This window comes from Rattus norvegicus, chromosome 2 (genome assembly GCF_036323735.1).
Source record: "Rattus norvegicus strain BN/NHsdMcwi chromosome 2, GRCr8, whole genome shotgun sequence".
Classification (NCBI taxonomy): Eukaryota; Metazoa; Chordata; class Mammalia; order Rodentia; family Muridae; genus Rattus; species Rattus norvegicus.
In genome coordinates, this window is record NC_086020.1 from 68266701 (window position 1) to 68285498 (window position 18798).

Consider the following 18798-nt stretch of genomic DNA (forward strand, 5'->3'; position numbering starts at 1 on the left):
TTTAATATCCTTGAACACAGCACTTAGCTCCATTCCACTTCCGGGTGCCCCTTCATTCTTTGAACAATATGTTCTGTATTTTCCTTTTCATGATTTCTATTTTTCACTAAAATGCTCTTCATAGGAGTGAATTTTAGTAACCACACAATAGAATTTATACCAGAATGTTTTGAGACTTCCTTTGTCAAAGCAATTAATCTAAATCTCTTTATCTTAGCTTCAAGCAGATTCTTTGGATAATGGTAAAAATCAGTCACATTCTTCACCAAAATATTACAAAAAGAGACTCTGGGTCACATACTAAAAGGTTTTTCTGAAATCTCTTGAAGCCCGGAGCAGACAGTTCTCAGGCAGTTAGGCGAAGGATGGTCCTCAAAGCCCATCTCCACAGAGACATACTTCCTCCAACAAAGCCACACTTTCTCTAACAAGACAACACTTCCTAATAATGCCCCTCCCTGGGCCAAGGACATTTAAGCCACCACAGTAATATTTTTTTTTTTTTTGGAAACCAGTTTATTTACCTTGGAGGAGATATTCTTGAAGCTAGAAATATACTAAATATTTATAAAATAGATTGGAAAAAACTCATTAAATGTAATAAATGCAGAATGGAAAAAATCAAAAAACAAAAACAAAATTAAACAGCATTCCAAAGAGCTTGAAAGTTGAGATGTTAGGAGTGAATTTTATTTTGAACCCATTTATAGTGACTGATCTGAAGAGATTTTGAACCTTTAAGTATACAGAAGTAAATAAGTAGTATGTAGATATAGGAACTGGCACAAATGCTGAAGGCACACAGACTACAAATCAGAGAGAACAAGGGCTACAAACATGATGTCAAGACCAGTGTAATGAAATCTAAGAGTAAATACAAAGGGGAGAGCAATACCAATAGTAGAAAAGCTTTGTGTAGTTGAAAGTGATGACTCTCGTTTGATTTTCAATATGATGCATTATCTAATGTATGATAATCATATCAAATACAAGAGAAACAAAAAAAACCCCACAAGATCCTAAATGCTTTTTAACAGGATTCAACAGTATTTATAAATTCAAAAATAACACCTTCTTCAGCAACAAAAATTTATGAGATCAATTTTCATTAATAAAAAGACATTCTTCTACCAAATAATTTTAAATAAATTTTATACAACAGAAATGTGAAGATATTTAAAAAGGCGCATACATTTTTTTGAGAATTTAATATATGTATACAATTTGTCACTATCAAAACCTCCTTCCATTTCATGCCTCCAGTTGTCTTTTGACTGACTACCTCAGAATCCCTTTAAAATTCATATGCCATTATTTATTTGTTTTTAACATTTAAACTAATGCTGTCTATTTATACATGTGAGTAGGGTCCTCCACTGAAATAAGAGGTATATAGCAGTGGCCAGAAATGAAAGAAAAATGACTCTTTCTGGGTTACCCACCATCAATTGATAACAGCAACACAACAAGGTATAAGGCCTCAGGGGAGCACCTTTCATACCCATTAATGGAATTTTGACAGACTTGATCTTGGGAAGTTCTTATGTAGGGAACCATAGCTGTTATGATTTCATCTAAATGGCAGTCATGACATAACATGTCCAGAGGGACGTTTTTCACAGCAATTTTCCCTATCCACAGTGTCTCAATTAGGCTTCTAATGACGTGAAGACACATCATGCTCACAGCAAGAGAAAGCTGGAAATTGGGCCTTGCTTAAGGGTCAGAGCTTTAGTTCAATGTTATCATGGTAGGAAGAACGCAGGCAGACATGGTGCCTGGGAAGTAGCTTGAAAGATCGATGCCCAAATTTATAAACAGCAAGAAGTGGCCCTGGCTTGATCTTTTAAAACCCAATGCTCAGCCCAGGTGACAGACTTTCTCCAGTAAGTCTAAATCTATTCCAGTGGAGTCATACCTTGAAATTCCTGTCAAGTAGAACCACTCACAATGATGGCACGTTTAAGTCTATGAGCTGGTGGAGTTCATTTCTATTCAAACCACCTCCCAGAAGCTCCTGCATTCTTCCTGCCCTTACCCTTGGTATTGGGAATGCATCACAATTAGTTCATTACTGTGATAAATCATTGTGTAATATCAACTTAGGGTGAGCAAAGTTGGTGATGTTTGCTTCTTTGTTTGTTTGTCTTAGGTCTTGTTCAAAGTCAATCCCTTAGAAAAGTCAGGGCAAGAATTCAAGCAGGGGCAGAGGCAGGATCTACGTGAAATAGATGTTTTGTTTTGTTTTCTTTTCTTTTCTTTGTTAGAAAGTCTCACACATTTTGCTCTCTGTACTCTGATTGTCACTGATGCAGAGATGATATGACCCAAAGGGAGCTGTGGCCAGCAAATTAAGACTAATTAGTAAAATGTATTCCTTTCTGCTGGGACAGACTGCTAGTTAGTCTTCTCCTCTGATGACACCACATCCTAAGGCATCCCAGGAGATCTGTTGCACACAAGGCAACCAGTATCCCAGGAGATCTGCTGCAACATGGCAACTGAACAACGAATATCCAGCTGGCCTGCTTGCCTGCTTGCCTGCCTGCTTGCCTGCCTGCCTGCCTGCCTGCCTGCCTGCCTGCCTGCCTGCCTGCCTGCCTGCTTTCCTGCTTGCCTGCTTGCCTGCTTGCCTGCTTGCCTGCTTGCCTGCTTGCTTGCTTGCCTGCTTGCCTGCTTGCCTACTTGCCTGCTTGCCTACTTGCCTGCTTGCCTACTTGCCTGCTTGCCTGCTAAGACACTACAGCTTGACATCATATCAGGAATTACTCTGTTCACAGGGCAACTGTGCATCCCATACCACAATCTCAAGCCTTCCCAGGGGCTCCACGGCACGCAGTGCAACTGACCCTACAGACTTAAAACCTCCCTGGAGTTCTGCAGCACACAGAGAAACAGAAACCACAGTCCATAGGCATACCTAAAGAACAGCTTCACACAGGACAATAGTTTGACTGATCCTCTGAAGATCCAATAGTCGGAAGACCCCCCAGAAGATCTACTGCAGCCAAGACAAGAGATCAGCAGCTACTCTGCCCCTCTGAAGACCCCACAGTTGGAAAGACCCACAGAAGGTCTGCTACAGTCAAGGCCAGAGGCCTATCAGGAGACCTGAAGCAATCCAGGGACAAAACAGGCAGACTCCAGACAGTCACCCAGATCAGCAAACACCAGGGATAACCAGATAGTGAGAGACAAGCACAAGGCCATAAGCAATAGAAGCTAATATACATGGGTATCATCAGAACCCATTTCTTCCACCACAGCAAACCCTGAATGCACCAACACCCTGAAAATCAAGAAGCTGACCTAAAATTCTATCTCATGAGGATAATAGCATCCTTTAAGGAGGATATAAATAACTCACTGAAAGAAATACAGGAAAACACAGTTAAACAGGAAGAATCCCTTAAGGAGGAAAAAATAAATCCCTTAAACAATACAAGAAAACACAATCAAACAGGTGAAGAAATTGAATAAAGCAGTCCAGCACCTAAAAGTGCAAGTAGAAACAATAAAGAAATACAAATGGAGGAATATCTGGGAAAGGAAAACCTAGGAAACGGGTCAGGAATTACAGACGTAAGCATTACCAACAGAATACAAGTGATGGAAGAATTCCAGGTGTAAAAGATACCATAGAAGAGATTGACACAACTGTTAAAGAAAATTCAAAACACACACAAAAATTTCGTAACTCAAAATATTCAGAAAATTAAGGACACGAATAATTAAAAAAGAGGAGAACAAAGATTCCCAGTTCAAAGAACCTGAAAACATCTTCAACAAAAATCATAGAAGAAAATTTCCGCAACCTAAAGAGATGACTATAAAGAAGCCCATAGAACACCAAATAAATGGAACCAGGAAAGAAAATCCTCTCATCACATAATAATCAAAACACTAAATACACAGAACAAAGAATATTAAAAGCTGCAAGGGAAAAGGGACAAGTAACATTAAAAGGTAGACTTATCAGAATCACAACAGACTACTCAACAGAGACATTAAAAGCTAGAAGAGTCTGGTGAGAGGTCATGCATACTCTAAGAAAACAGAAATGCAAGGCCAGGCTACTATGCCCAGTGAAACTCTGAATCAACATAGATGGAGAAACCAAAATATACCAGGATAAAACCAAATCCAAACAGTATCTATCAACCAATCCAGGCCTACAGAGAATTCTAGTAGAAAAACTCCAACACAAGGAAGGTACAGAAAGCAAAGACAAGATATTAAGCATCTCACAAAAAATGCCAAAAGGAGAGAACCACATGCACATAAAGTCTGTGGGTAGTGGTTTAGTCCCTGGGAGCTCTGCTTGGTTGATATTGTTGTTCTTAGGGGTTGTAAGCCCCATTCAGCTCCTTCAATTCTTTCTCTAATTCGGAGACCCCATTCTCAGATCAATGGTTTGCTGCTAGCATTCACCTCTGTGTTTAACATGCTCTGGCTGTGCCTTTCAGGAGACAGCTATATAAGACTCCTGTCAGCATGCAGTTCTTAGCTTCATCAATTTTGTCTAGCTTTGGTGGCTGTGTGTGTGTGTGTGTGTGTGTGTGTGTGTGTGTGTATGGGCTATACACCCATGTGGGGCAGACTCTAAATGGCATTCCTTCAGTCTCTTCTCCAAATTTTGTCTCCATATCCCCTCCTATGAATATTTTTGTTCCCCCTTTTAAGAAGGAGTGAAACATCCATACTTTGGTCTTCCTTCTTCTTGAGCTTCATGTGGTCTGTGGAGTGGATCTTGGATAATTTGAAATTTTGGGCTAATTTCCACTTATCAGTGAGTGCACACTATGTATGTTTTTCTGTGATTGGGTTACCTCACTCAGGGTGATATTTTCTTTTCTAGTTCAATCCATTTGCCTATAAATTTCATAAAGTCATTGGTTTTGATAGCTGAGTAGTACTCCATTGTGTAGATGCACCACATTTTCTGTATCCATTCCTCTATTGAAGGGCATCCGGATTCTTTCCAGCTTCTGGATATTATAAATAAGGCTGCTATGAACATAGTGGAACATGTGTCTTTGGTATATGTTGGAGCATCTTTTGGGAATATGCCAAGGAGAGGAATAGCAGGGTCCTCAGGTAGTACAATCTCCAATCGTCTGAGGAACCTCCAGATTGATTTCCAGAATGCTTGCAACATTATGTAATCCAACCAACAATGGAGGAGTGTTCCTCTTTCTCTACATCCTTGCCAGCATCCGATGGCACCTGAGTTTTTGATCTTAGCCATTCAGACAGGAGTGGAATCTCAGGGTTGTTTGATTTGCATTTCCCTGATGACTAATGATGTTATATCATTTAATATATGTAGATGTATATGAATATCTATTTTGTGTCCTGTATGTGTATATTCTACATAAGATAATTAAATTGAACACTGTTTCTGACTATATATGTTTTAATTAAATACAATTTATGTGTAATAATTTATGCAGTTTTACTTGCGAAGGAGAAATTATCATAGTGTTTAAACTAAGCAAATGTTAATTGATTGTATAACAGCTAACAGTTTTCTTTGGAAGTCTCTTCTGTAGTTAGAAAATGGCACTGTCTTAGTGTATCACTGTGGTTTTCTTTAATGCAACTGCTATAGGGAAATGTGTTAGCATCTTAAAAGCCCAGTGATTAACACCCAACTTGGTTCCATAAAACATTATTCACTTGAAATTTTACCTCCCTCAATTCTGTTAGACGACTCATACCCATACACACTGGGTAGTGATAATTATGTTTTCATTACATCTGAAAAACTATAAGACTCCTCTCTTTGGAGGACCACTGTTAAGAAAGGTTTTATGCTGTGATAATTTTATTATGCTTCTAGACTTTTCAAATGGCTAATACTTACATCATCCAAGAAATACAATAATTAGCTAATATTTCTTATACCCCCTATAGCAACCTAGATAATTAAATTTTACTCTGTAGAATATTAATTTGAACTTTTTGGATATTATAAACCAATATTATTTTATCTTAAAAACACCTGCAGCAGGTTTCTTTAACTTCTGACCTGATACTTCATTAACTTGTAAAATTTTAAGGGGGATAAGCCAGCTGCCGAGCTACAACATCTGTAACACAACAGGAACCTAGAAGTAAGTACTGTTTCTATAGTTCTTATATTTATCATTATATTATGTTTGTTCCCTGCAACTAATGAATATGAAGAAATTATTGTTATAGAACAGCAAGCTTTGATCATTTTTTAAACATTCTATAATATTAATCTTGACTCCATATGTATTAATTGAAATCTTGAATTTGAGCTTTTATTACATATGAAAAATCAGGTCTAGAAGTGCCATGACCTATGAATATATTTACATTTTAATAGTAGAAATTTTATTATAGCTCATAAAATTAAATAGCTTAAATCGTTAGATATAATTAAACATTAATCATTGAAAAATTTCATGATTGTGTATGAAAATATGCTTTGTAAAGTTTGATCCAAATATTAACTATATCACTAAATGAACTAGGTGTTTCTAAAGCTAACAGCGATGGAGTATGCATGTGAAGATAGAACTCACATTCATTGTATACACAATGTCATATCTATAATGAGAATCAGAAAGCATTATTTTTGTTGTGAAGAGAATATGGTAATGAGTGTTATTGTTTGTTAAAATGTCATACCTGCTCATTATACCCTTAACAATGCAATCATTTTATGAAAGTATACAAAATATTATTTATATACTCAGCAATTAATATACTTTCAGAATAACTGAATGTGGAAATAAAATAGTCTGTAATTATGACTGTGATTTTAAGGCAACAAAAGAATTTCACTTCCTGAAGAGTATCAAAGCATGAACTGATTGTTTCTTACTTCAATATATACTAAGCAAAATGTTTCTATTGAATAATGTTGACGTTTGCAAAAATAAACTTTTCCAAAAGCAGATGTTCCATAATTAGACAACTTTAAGTGAAGGACAGTGACTATCAATATACCAAGGTGTATGCTAAAACAGTCAAAGATAGATCCCCAACAAGGCATTTATTGTCATTAAATGTCATTACACTGCCAGAAATAGGTTACACTTAGTTGAGCTTTGGCCAAAGGGTTCCATAAGAACCTCACAATAATATCAGTTATTGCCAAGATAATTGGATACTCCCCCAAAGACATATGGTTATGGTAATGCCCTATTGCTGAAGATAACACCTACACAACTCATTGAAAAACTGAAGATGAAATGGTTACTTCCTGTTGTCTTTGTTCCTATGAACTAGTATTTATGATACCAGAAGTTACTTTACAATCTAATAAAAGGACCTACCAAGCTATCTACAAACAATCTGTAAGAGTATCTTATCTGGAAGATATGCTGGTACAATAATGACATGAAGATAGCAGAAGATGTTATCCCCTTCCCCCCTCTTCCATTCCCCTTCTACCTTCTTCTATGAAGATACTCCCAATCCCACCCATCTACTATCACCCATGCACTCCCATACATCCACTCCCAACTCAAAACCCTAGCATTCCCCTACATTGGGGAAAAGAGTCTTCACAGGATTAAGGGCCTCTCCTTCCATTGCTGCCCTACAAGGCCATCTTCTGCTACATATGTGCCTGGAGCTATGGGTCCCTCCATGTATACTCTTTGATTGGTGGTTTAGTCCCAGGGAGCTCTGGGGTGTCTGAATGGTTGATATTGTTGTTCTTCTTATGGGTTTGCAAATGCCTCCAGCTCCTTCAGTTGTTTCTCTAACTCCTCCTTTGGGGTCCCTGTGTTCACAATGGTTAGCTGCAAGCATCCTCATCTGTATCAGTAAGGCTCTCAGAGAGACATTCTTATTAGGCTCCTGTCAGCAGGTCCTTCTTGGCATTACAAAAGTGACTGGGTTTGGTGACTGCATATGGGATGAATCTCCAGATGGGATAGTATCTAGATGGCCTTTCCTTCACTGCTCCATACTTTGTTCCCATATTTCCTTCCATGAGATTTTGTTCCTTCTAAGAAGGACTGAAGCATCTGCATTTTGGTCTTCCTTCTTTTGAGCTTTATATGGAATGTGAATTGTTTCTTGAGTATTCGGAGCTTTTAGGCTAATATCCCTTATCAGTAAGTGCATACCATTTGTGTTCTTTTGTGACTGGGTTACCTCACTCAAGATGGTATTTTCTAGTTTCATCCATTTGCCTAAGAATTTCATGTAGTAACTGTTTTTAACAGCTTAATAGTACCCCATTGTGTAAATGTACCATATTTTCTGTATCCATTCCTCTGTTTAAGGGCATCTGGGTTCTTTCTAGCTATTATAAATAAGACTGCTATGAACATAATGGAACATATGTCCTTGTTATTCATTGGAGCATATTTTGGGTGTATGTCCATGAGTGGCATAGATGGGTCCTCAGGTAGTACTATATCTAATTGTCTGAGGAACCTCCAGACTTATTTCCAGAGAGGTTGTAACCAGCTTGAAATCCCACCAAAAATGGAGAGGAGTGTTTCTCTTTCTCCACATCTTTGGCATCATCTGCTGTCACCAGAGATTTGGTAGACAGGTAGATCAGTGGAATAGAATTGAAGACATATAAATGAACCCACACTTGGGTTCATCATAAGTTCACTTGATCTATGACAAAGATGCTTAAACAATCCAGTAGAAAAAAGACAGCATTTTCAACAAATCATGCTGGTTCAACTTGAGGACAACATGTAGAAGAATGCACATTGATAACTATTTATTGCCTTGTACAAAGCTCAAGTCCAAGTGGATCAGGACCTCCACATAAAACCTGATACACTGAAACTAGTAGAAGAGTAAGTGGGGAAGAGCCTTAAAAACAAAGGTCCAGAGGAAAGTTTCCTGAACAGATTACCAATGGCTAATGCTCTACTATCAAGAATTGATAAGTTGGACCTCATAAAACTGCAAAGCTTCCATAAAGCAAAGGACACTGTCAATAGAACCAAACAGCAACCAAAAGATTTGGAAAAGATCTTTACCAATCCTACCTCTGCTATATGGCTAATATCTAAACTATACAATGAATTCGAGAAGTTAAACTCCAGAGAATCAATAATCCTATTAAAAAATGTTGTACAGTGCTAAACAAAGAATTCTCAGCTGAGTAATATTGAATGACTTAGAAGCACCTAAAGAAATGTTCACTGTCCTTAGTCATCAGGGAAATTCAAATCAAAACAACCCTGAGATTCCACCCAACTTATTTCTTATTTGACTTCTTGTTTCACTCCATGAGATCGAATTATTAGCATCAGTGTTTGGCTTAACAGACTTTCTTAAGAGCAAGGCAGTTGCTGTTTACTGAAGTGGGCAAAGCTTTCTTCTTACAGATTTGTGTTTAATTCATTTAGCAGTAAAAGGTTAGAAGCTTTTCATTCTCTATGCGGTAAAGATTATTTTTTATCCAGAATGTGAGTTCTTTCTACACATTTGCTTAGTCTTTTGCTTCATATGCATATGTAAGTAAGGATGATGAGCTAAGTGTGTGGTTGGGCTCAGCTGGTTAGCATGAAGGTGCATAAAGTTGTATATGAATTTATGTGAGTTCATGCATATTCACTTGTGTAATAGTTTTTCCTTCTGCAAGTGACTCTTTTCTCCTAAGTCAATACAAATTTATTGCTTCAATCATCCCTCCTGCTTGACAGGAGGCAAGACTTCTGGGCAAGAAAGAAAACAGCCCTAGAAATTAATCCTTTACTTAATCCCCCCGCTATTAGGTACAGGTGTTAATCCCCCAAAACAGCTGGGAAAGGGTGTTTAATCCTCGGAATGAGCAAGTAAATTTTTAGGATTTTTTAAAAACATTATCAGAAAGCACTCAGTGTAGTTAGAAGCTGGAAGGCCAGAGATCACTATTAGTCTTTAAAGCAACTTCTGAGATCATTAGTGTTTAAAGGTACACTCATATCTGTCACTTTCTTCTGCTTCCTATTCCAACTTCAACCCATTCCAGGCCTGGCAAGTTCCTAGCAGGGATGTGGGGAAACTTTCTCATGGGCTCTAGATGGAGTAAATGAATGAGTCATTTGGAATACATCTTAGAACGTGTCTTCCCTCTCTGCCTCTTCCTGTCTTTGCTCTGCTTCCTTGGTGTTGTTAGTTGAACAATTTTAAAAACTCTGAAAGGGGGAGCTAAAATAAACTTTCCTTTCTTAACTTCCTTCTGTCAGGTGTTTTGTAATCTCTGTATCATATCATATATCATATATCATACATCATACATCATGCATCCTATATCATAAATCATCAATATCATATATCACATATCAAATATCATATAATCATGTAAAATCATATCATATCATATCTCTGTCTATCTGTCTACATCTTTGGTAATAAACCAAAAAATAAAAATAGAAAGAATCATTTAGTTTTGTGAACTGTCCTAATAAAGAAATCAGTAGATCTCAGCCTTCCAAAATTGGTGAAAATTTCATATACTTCCTCATGTAGTGATGCCCAACTGTAAAATTATGCTTATTACTACCTTATGACTGCAATTTTGCTACTGTTATAAAGCATAGTGTACGTATCTGTGTTTCCCAATGTTCTTAGTTTGCCTCTGTGAGAACCACTGCTATAGACCATCATGGTAGTGAACCATAGCCAGGAAATTCCCAGAAATTTAAAATTCAGCAACATAGTAACAAAAATAGAAACAAAAATGTTGTCTCAATCATGGTGAAATGTCTGGATCACAATCTGAGGTTGTCCAATTATCTCTACTTGTATAGTGTAACAAAAATATGACATCATTCACATATATTCATTAAAGTTCATATAGTACACCCTGTCACATCATACTAGCATAGATATACAAAAGACTCTAAAAAAATAAAACTAGGGACAAAGCAATAAGACAAATTTAGAGGTCAATTTACCTGTTAATTATGAATAGTAGGCTCCATATGGAAGAGTGCTAATGTCAGAAAGTTAATTCAGAAGTGACATATCTCAACATAATAAGGGTTACCTAGCAAACATATAGCCAATATTTTACTGACTGGAGAAAAGGATAAATCATTTACACTAAAACCAGAAATGGGAAAAGGCCTTTCATTTTTTACCACATTTCTTTAGGATATCATATCATATCATAGCTATTGGGTATCATAGCTAGTACAAGAGGTGGGAAAAATAGAAAAGGAAGGTGCCAAAGTGTCCACACTTGCAGATAATATGTGTGTGTGTGTGTGTGTGTGTGTGTGTGTGTGTGTGTGTGTGTGTGTAGTGCTTGAGTATACACTCAGGGAAGTGTCAAGACACAAAATGAACACTGAATAAGTAGTCCCATTCTTTCCGATCCACAATGAGTAAGGACCATGCTTAGGAAAAAGCTGGAGCAACCATCTCCTTCATAACTGTGTCAAAATACAACTTGAAATATAATCAGGAAAGTGAAAGAGCTCCACGATCAAAACCTAAACAATAGAGCAATGAAAGAAGACACCAGGCGATGAAACCCTTACTGCTTGTGATTACAGGATCAATAGTGTGAAAAAGACTTTCTTCTCAAAAGCAATCTGTAGATACAAAGCTATTCCAATAAAAATTCCAAAGCAATTCTTTACAGAAATAACAAAAGAATTTAAGTTCATTTGGAACCGCAAAAGATGAGATACCCAAACAAATTCTGAGGCTAATAAAAGTTAGAATTATCTCTCTACCTGAATTCAAGCTGTACGACAAAACCATAACAATAAAAACAGCATAATGCTGGCACAACAATAAACATGTACTCCCAATAAAGAATAGAGAAGATGCAGACATACAGTCATGCATGCTACAGTCATGTGACTTTTGATAAAGATGAAAAAAATAATGGAGAAAAGACAGTCATTTTTTAATCGATGTTTCAGAATCTGAAAATTCACATTCCTTTCTCTCCTCCTACACAAATGTCCCCAATAGGTCAAAGATTTGAATATGAAACCTGAAGCTATAGATGTGAAAAGGGAATTTGAATATTTCAAAATGCAGGCACAGTTCAAGACAAATGTTGCATTTCTTTCTCACATGTATTTTGTAGTATATACAATTTTTATATCTGTGTGATTAAATTGGAGTGGATATCTGTAGAGACCAAGAATTTAGGCAACGATCATAAGGACTATTAGTTGCAGGTAGAGGCACAATGGAACACTTGTGTTGTAGAGACAGGGGAGGCAGGGAGGACATTTGGTATGTGGAACAGTCAGAGGGTGGACCAGGAGGGGAATAAAATCTGGAGTGTAAGAATAAAAATGAATGAATGAATAAATGAATGAATGAATGAATGAATGAATAAATAAATAAGAAAAAGAAATGTTAACCAGTAAGGAGTAGAAGAACAGGAAAGGAAATGTACCAAAATCAAGGAAATATGATAAAACTTAATGTAAACATTACATGTATAATCTTATTGGAAAAGATCTTTTTTAAGTAAAATCTTAAAGGAAAAAGAAAAAAAATAAGTATCTACATTGAAGAACCATACATGAGTGGATCTCAGAAGACATAGGCTAATAAGACCTCCATTGTCTGCCTCTGGGCTTGCCTTTTCTGTCACAGGGAGTTTGTGGTACCCCACAAGTGTCTTTTGCCCTGTTGAAGGGCTGTGGGGCTGGAAGCCCAAGAATTTCTAGCTTGGCAAACACTGTCACACCAATCTCTTGCCAGTCAGTTCCCCCTGAGGCATTACCAGCATATGTGAACTGTGTGTGGTCCCCTGACATACACCGTCTGTTCCTGGGCATGCCCTGCCTTCATGTGGAGATGTCGGAGTCCTCAAGGGCACATAGTTCTTCCATAGAAGCCTTCAGAGGGCTCTAGTAACAACCAGCTTGGAACCTTTTATCACCAATCTCTAACGATTTGGATCCTCTGACCTCCACTGTCTGGCTGAGGACTCTCCCTGCATCCCTTAAGAGTCCTGCTGGCATCAGGATCATAACACCAGGAACAATCAGATAGCTAGAGGACAGCATTAGAATACAATCAACAAGAGCAAGGGAAAATATGAAAATCCAGCTAAGCTGCTACAGCAAGCTCTAGACATCCCAACAACAGAAACACAAGAAAATGACCTTAAACCCAATTTCATAAAGATAATAGAGGCCTTTAACAAGGAAATGAAAAACCAATCCTTAAAGAAATGCAAAAAACTACAATCTAACAGGTGAAACAAATGAATAAAATTGTCCACAAACTGAAAATGGAAATAGAAGCAATAAAGAAAACACAAACTGTGGGAATCCTGGAGATGGAAAACCTAAGAAAGAGAAGAGGAACTACAGAAACAAGTATCACCAAATGAATACAAAAGATAGAAGAGAGGATCTCAGGCATAAAAGATATAATAGAAGATTGGACAGATACATCAGTCATAGGAAATGCAAAATGTAAAAAGTATGCAACACAAAATATCCAGGAAATTTGGGACCTTACACCCAAAAGAGTGGCTAAGATCAAAAATTCAAGCAACTGTTAGTCTTCTTATAGAGTCCCTAATTTGTTCTTCAATTGTGCCTTATTTAGCCTCAGTTGAAAAGGATGCACCGAGCCCTGCGGTGATATGATGTGCCAGGGTGAAGGTATAACTAGAGGGGCACACCTTTTCAAAGGAGGAGAGGGGAGATGGAAAGGGGATTCATTGACAGGGAGGCCAGGAGGGGGTAGCAATTGGGACATACAAATAACAAAAAGTAATATAAGTAACCACAAATTCAAGTGACAGTACATTCTGGTGAAGATGTAGAGCAAGGGGAACACTCCTCCATTGTTGGTGGGAGTATAAACTTGTACAACCAATCAGGAAATCAATTTGGTAATTTCTCAGAAAACTGGGAATGGTTCTTCTCAAGACTGAGCTGTAAAACTCCTGGGCATAAGCCCAAAAGATGTTTCAACTACCACGAAGACACTTTTGCTGCTATGCTCATAATAACTTCTTCAGTCATAGTCCAAAATTGGACATAACCAATATGGTCTGAAATAAAGAATGGATAAAGAAAATATAGTTCATATCCAGAATGGAATACTACTCAGCTATTAAAAATAAGGACATCATGAATTTTGTATGCAAATCATGGAACTAGAAAATATGACCCGTGGTGAGGTAACACAGAATCAAGAAGATATGCATGGTATGTACTTATTTATAAGTGGCTATTGGATATTAAATACAGGATACCTATGCTATAATCTGCAGACTCAAAGAAGCTAAACAAGAAGAAGGGCACAAGGGAGGTTGCATGAATCTCACTTAGAAGGGGAAATAAAATGATTATCAGAAATGGATTGGAGGGAACTGGCTGGGGGTGATGGGGTCAAGGAACAGGACAGGGAATCAGATGTTGGTAGAGCAAAAGAGCAAGGGGCAGGAAAGGGGAACGCATCTCTAGGATGCACCAGAGATGTGGGATGGGAGAGTCTCCAGGGAGTCTTGGAGGGTTATTCTAGCTTAGACTCTTAGTAGTAGGGGATATGGAGACTGAAGTGGCCAGCTCCTGTAGCCAGGCTGGACTTTCAGTGGAAGGATAAGGATACCAACCTACCGACAAAATTTTCAACCCAAACATTTTCTTACCCACAAGAATTGCAGGGGAATATATGTTACAGAGACTGAAAGAAGGCAGAACAATGACTGACTATACCTGAGATCCACACCATGGGCCAGAAACAATCCTTGATACTATTAATGATACTATTATGTTCGCAACAGAAGCATATCATAACTGTTTTCTGAGAGACTCCACTCAGTAGCAGACAGAAACAGATGCAGAGACCTACAGCCAAACATTGGATGGAGGTCGAGGACTCTTATAGAAGAATTGGGGGCAGGATTTAGAACCCTGGAAGGGATAGGGATCCTACAAGAAGACCAACAGAGTCAACTAATCTGTACCTGTGGAGGCTCCCAGAGACTGTGCCACCAACCAAAGAGCATATAACGGCTAGCCCTTGCCTCCTTCCACACACATACATAGTAGATGTGAAGCATGATCTTCAAGGAGACCCTGGCAACTGGAGCAGGAATTTTCCCTGACTTCATTACCTGCCTATGGATCATGTTCCCCTATCTAATCTGCATTGTCTGACCTCAGTGGGAAAGGCTATGTCTAGTCCCACATTGACTTGAGGCACGAGAATGTGTATTGGTACACAGGGGTAGAGGAGGTTGGGGGAGTGCTCTCCCTTCTCAGAGGTGAAGGGTAAAGGTTGGGGAATGGACTGTTTTCTGGAGAAACTGGATGGAGAGGGAACTATGGTTGGGATGTAAAGTGAATAAATGTACAATTTAATAAAATAGAGAAAATCTCAGTGTAAGTAGGATATTGGATAATTTCCTATGAATTCTTCATTTGGGTGACCCAGAAGCTCCCAGCAGTATTGCTCACCATAATTACACCTTTATATTATAATGTTGAAAAGATCCATATACTTTGGTTTTAGACCACAGGAAAATTAGGTTGAATGGGGCTGAAAACTTGAGAGTTGTTCACTAGATTTTATGGGGCTGGAGAGCATTATATAGACTGAAGGGAAGGGGGGATAATGGCAAGTCTTATTCAGCAGTAGACTCTCTGTGCTGTGTATTGACCTTCTAGGAAAATGTGTCACTGATGAAATAATGCTGTGGCAGTAGCAAACCTATATTTATTTGAATTGCTATCTGTTACAGTGAAGGCAAATCATACTCAATATTGTCAAACTTATCAAGAAACCATACATACATGGTTGAAATCTCAAGAGGTAAACCTTCAATTATTGTTTTGCTAAAAGAATATGTTTCTAATGACTGTAAATATTGTGTTTTACTGATATTTTTATGTTGTTCTCAGCTTAGACAAGGGAATTTTACTCTCAGTGAGTATTAGTGAATTCAGACATAATGCCAGAAGAAATTCTTAGAATATGTGACTTTTGAATATTCTTCCCTACATAGACTTCTGTAACTGGCTCCTTTGTTTAGGCAATATTATGAAAGTGGTTGTAGAAAGAATTTAAGAACCAAGTGATGAAAAAGAGTGCTATAAAATGTTATTCTCTAGACATAATGTAGTTGTTATGACAATGAAATTGTCACTGGTAGTTACCTGTACAAGACCTGCCCAAGACTGTGCAAAGTGATACATCATGGAGGTGAATTCCTCCCAAAGGAAATACAGACAATTCACAATTCACGATTGGAGGAGGTCAAGACTAAATTCTCAGGGTCTAGTCCCTAAAATAGGACCCTTTCTCATCAAAATAATTTCTCACCCAAGCAGGTATAAACTTAACACATTGGATACAATAAAGTAAAATAAATAAAACACCCAACATGTAGGTGAGTATTTGACAAATTCTGAAGAATTGAGTGGAGGAAGAAAGTATAATATTGATATAAATAATCAAAGTACAGTGTAGGTATGTATGTGCAAAGTTGTCAAATAATAAATCAAACTTTCACAGTATTTAGAAAATAAACGTTGTACAGATATAAAATTCTATCATAAGCACTCATTAATTGAATATGTCAGTTGTTCTCAGTGCTAATATTTCCATAAATACACATAGTGTGCTGTGATTATAGCTAATATTCTCTCACTCCCCTTATTGATGCATACATTTTTGTTGCATGCAATAATCAGTCTTATATTTAGGCTGACATTTGTCAACTTTAATAGTTAAATCAGATATTGTGCTTGTCCTCAAACACCCCTTCCCCCTTGCCCCTGGATCTGAAGACCAAACCCAAGGCCTTGCATGTGCTAGGCAAGTGCTCTACCAATTAGACAAATCCCCAACCCTTATTCTTGTTTTTTTAAGTCTTGCTTTTTGACCTAAACAAAATACAAAAGAAGTCCCTGCATTTGCTGCAAATGACAGGATTCTGTTTGTTTGTTTGTTTGTTTGTTTGTGCTTTTACTGCAGTACAGTAGTACAGTATATTGTGATGTGCTGTGATTTATCCACTTATCAGCTCCTGAGTGCTGAGAAGAATTTCATATTGCAGCTAAAGGGAGGATTCTCACAATAATTGTTGGCCTTCAGGAAGCCCTGTTTTTGGCAGTTTCCATTCCAAAAGAAAATACACTGAGAAGGGATTTGATCAAACTCCAGCATCAGACTTAGATTTTTTTTTTCTGTGGAAAAGGTGTGACAGCCAATTAAAAAAAGTGTTTAGTTACCCACATAATAGGCCTGAAATTAGTGCAGCTGTGGGAGTGTCCTGCCCATTTGGTCATGCTTGTATCTCTTGAAGTCTAGCAGCTGAATAGCACCTTTAATGACTTTTGCATTAACAGTGACTAAGGTACAAGTTAAAATAATTACTTAGTGAACAGAATCATTAGTGAACAAATTTATTAAATAAAAGAAATGTAGAATTTATAAACAACCTTAAATTAATTTATCGCCATCAGAACTTTAATAGTGAAATAACTTGGCAAATGCAAAATACAAATGTGAACAGTTCACTCTGCAATAATAATAAATTATAAAAATAAGTACCTATTTCTTCTTAAAACATTTTCATGCATGGGCAAGTATGAATAACCAAAAAATGTAGCAAAATGAAAATTTATAACTTTTGTAATATGAAATCATGGAAGAATTGTTAAATGTATACAAAATGCATTATCTGTAAACATAAAAATGTTAATCATGTATCATTAAATTAAATAACATTTTGAAGTCACTGCATATGTGTGTGTGTTTGTGTGTATGTGTGTGTGTGTGTGTGTGTGTGTGTGTGTGTGTGTGTATGAGAGTGTAATCATAGAACACGCTTGATCCAATTAAATAACTGTTAAATAGAATACTCTTCCAATTTCTACACTGGGCAAATACTAAAGCACATTCTCATTCACATGCAATTAGATAAGGCAACACCAGTAGTTGTATATGATCAAAAATTTGCAAGAAAATATTTTTTGTATGCTTCCAAAACCTCTCATATGTTCAAACATGCTCTGGCATGCTATTTCCCACACTTGCCTGAAAGGAAGCATAAGTTTCTGGCTGATCTAAATCATCCGTTCAGTGTCACAAATGCATAGGAGTGCACAAATAACTCATTGTGTCATAGTTTGTGTTTCTGTTTCCAGATAATTTTGCTTTCACATATTTACTACTGATTCACTTTGAATTACTTTAGTATCATTTGGTTATTGAGACAAATATTTCCACTATCATAATAGCTGCGTACAGGAAAATTATAGGATAATTTTGTTTCTTTAGATCCAAGAAACACTTTTCCAGGAACGTTTATATAGAAAAAAGTCCATGAATATCTAATTTTTCTCATGAAAACTTTCATAGGGCTTGCATATGGTCTATGCATGTCCTTGCCTATCTTATATATCTTACTGAAGTTTCCTATGTATAACTACAAATTTTGGTTAGGTTTTTATTGTAAATATTAATGATTAATGCTCCAACTTTTTGATAAGGTGTTACAAGAAAAAAAGACAGTGTATTCAGTACTTTGCAAATTTTACTTGGTTGAGATTGAACGTAGCCTGTAGAGTTAAACGATACATCATTCTGAGATCATTGAGGCTGATTATGATAGCCACTATATATTCTTTTGGGTCATCTTAAGAAATTGGTGGTATACAGTCTCATGTGAAGCTGTCTTTATGTAAAATTAATGAATCTAAATTCTTTTGAAGTTTGTTATTAAGAGCACAATATATGTAAAGATAAACAGGAATTATAAAGCACAGTGAATTAAATGAATGCAATATAATGCAACAATAACTCAAAGAGTAAATTTTTAAAGTCAGTTTTACAAAAAGCAATACCTTAAGAATCATT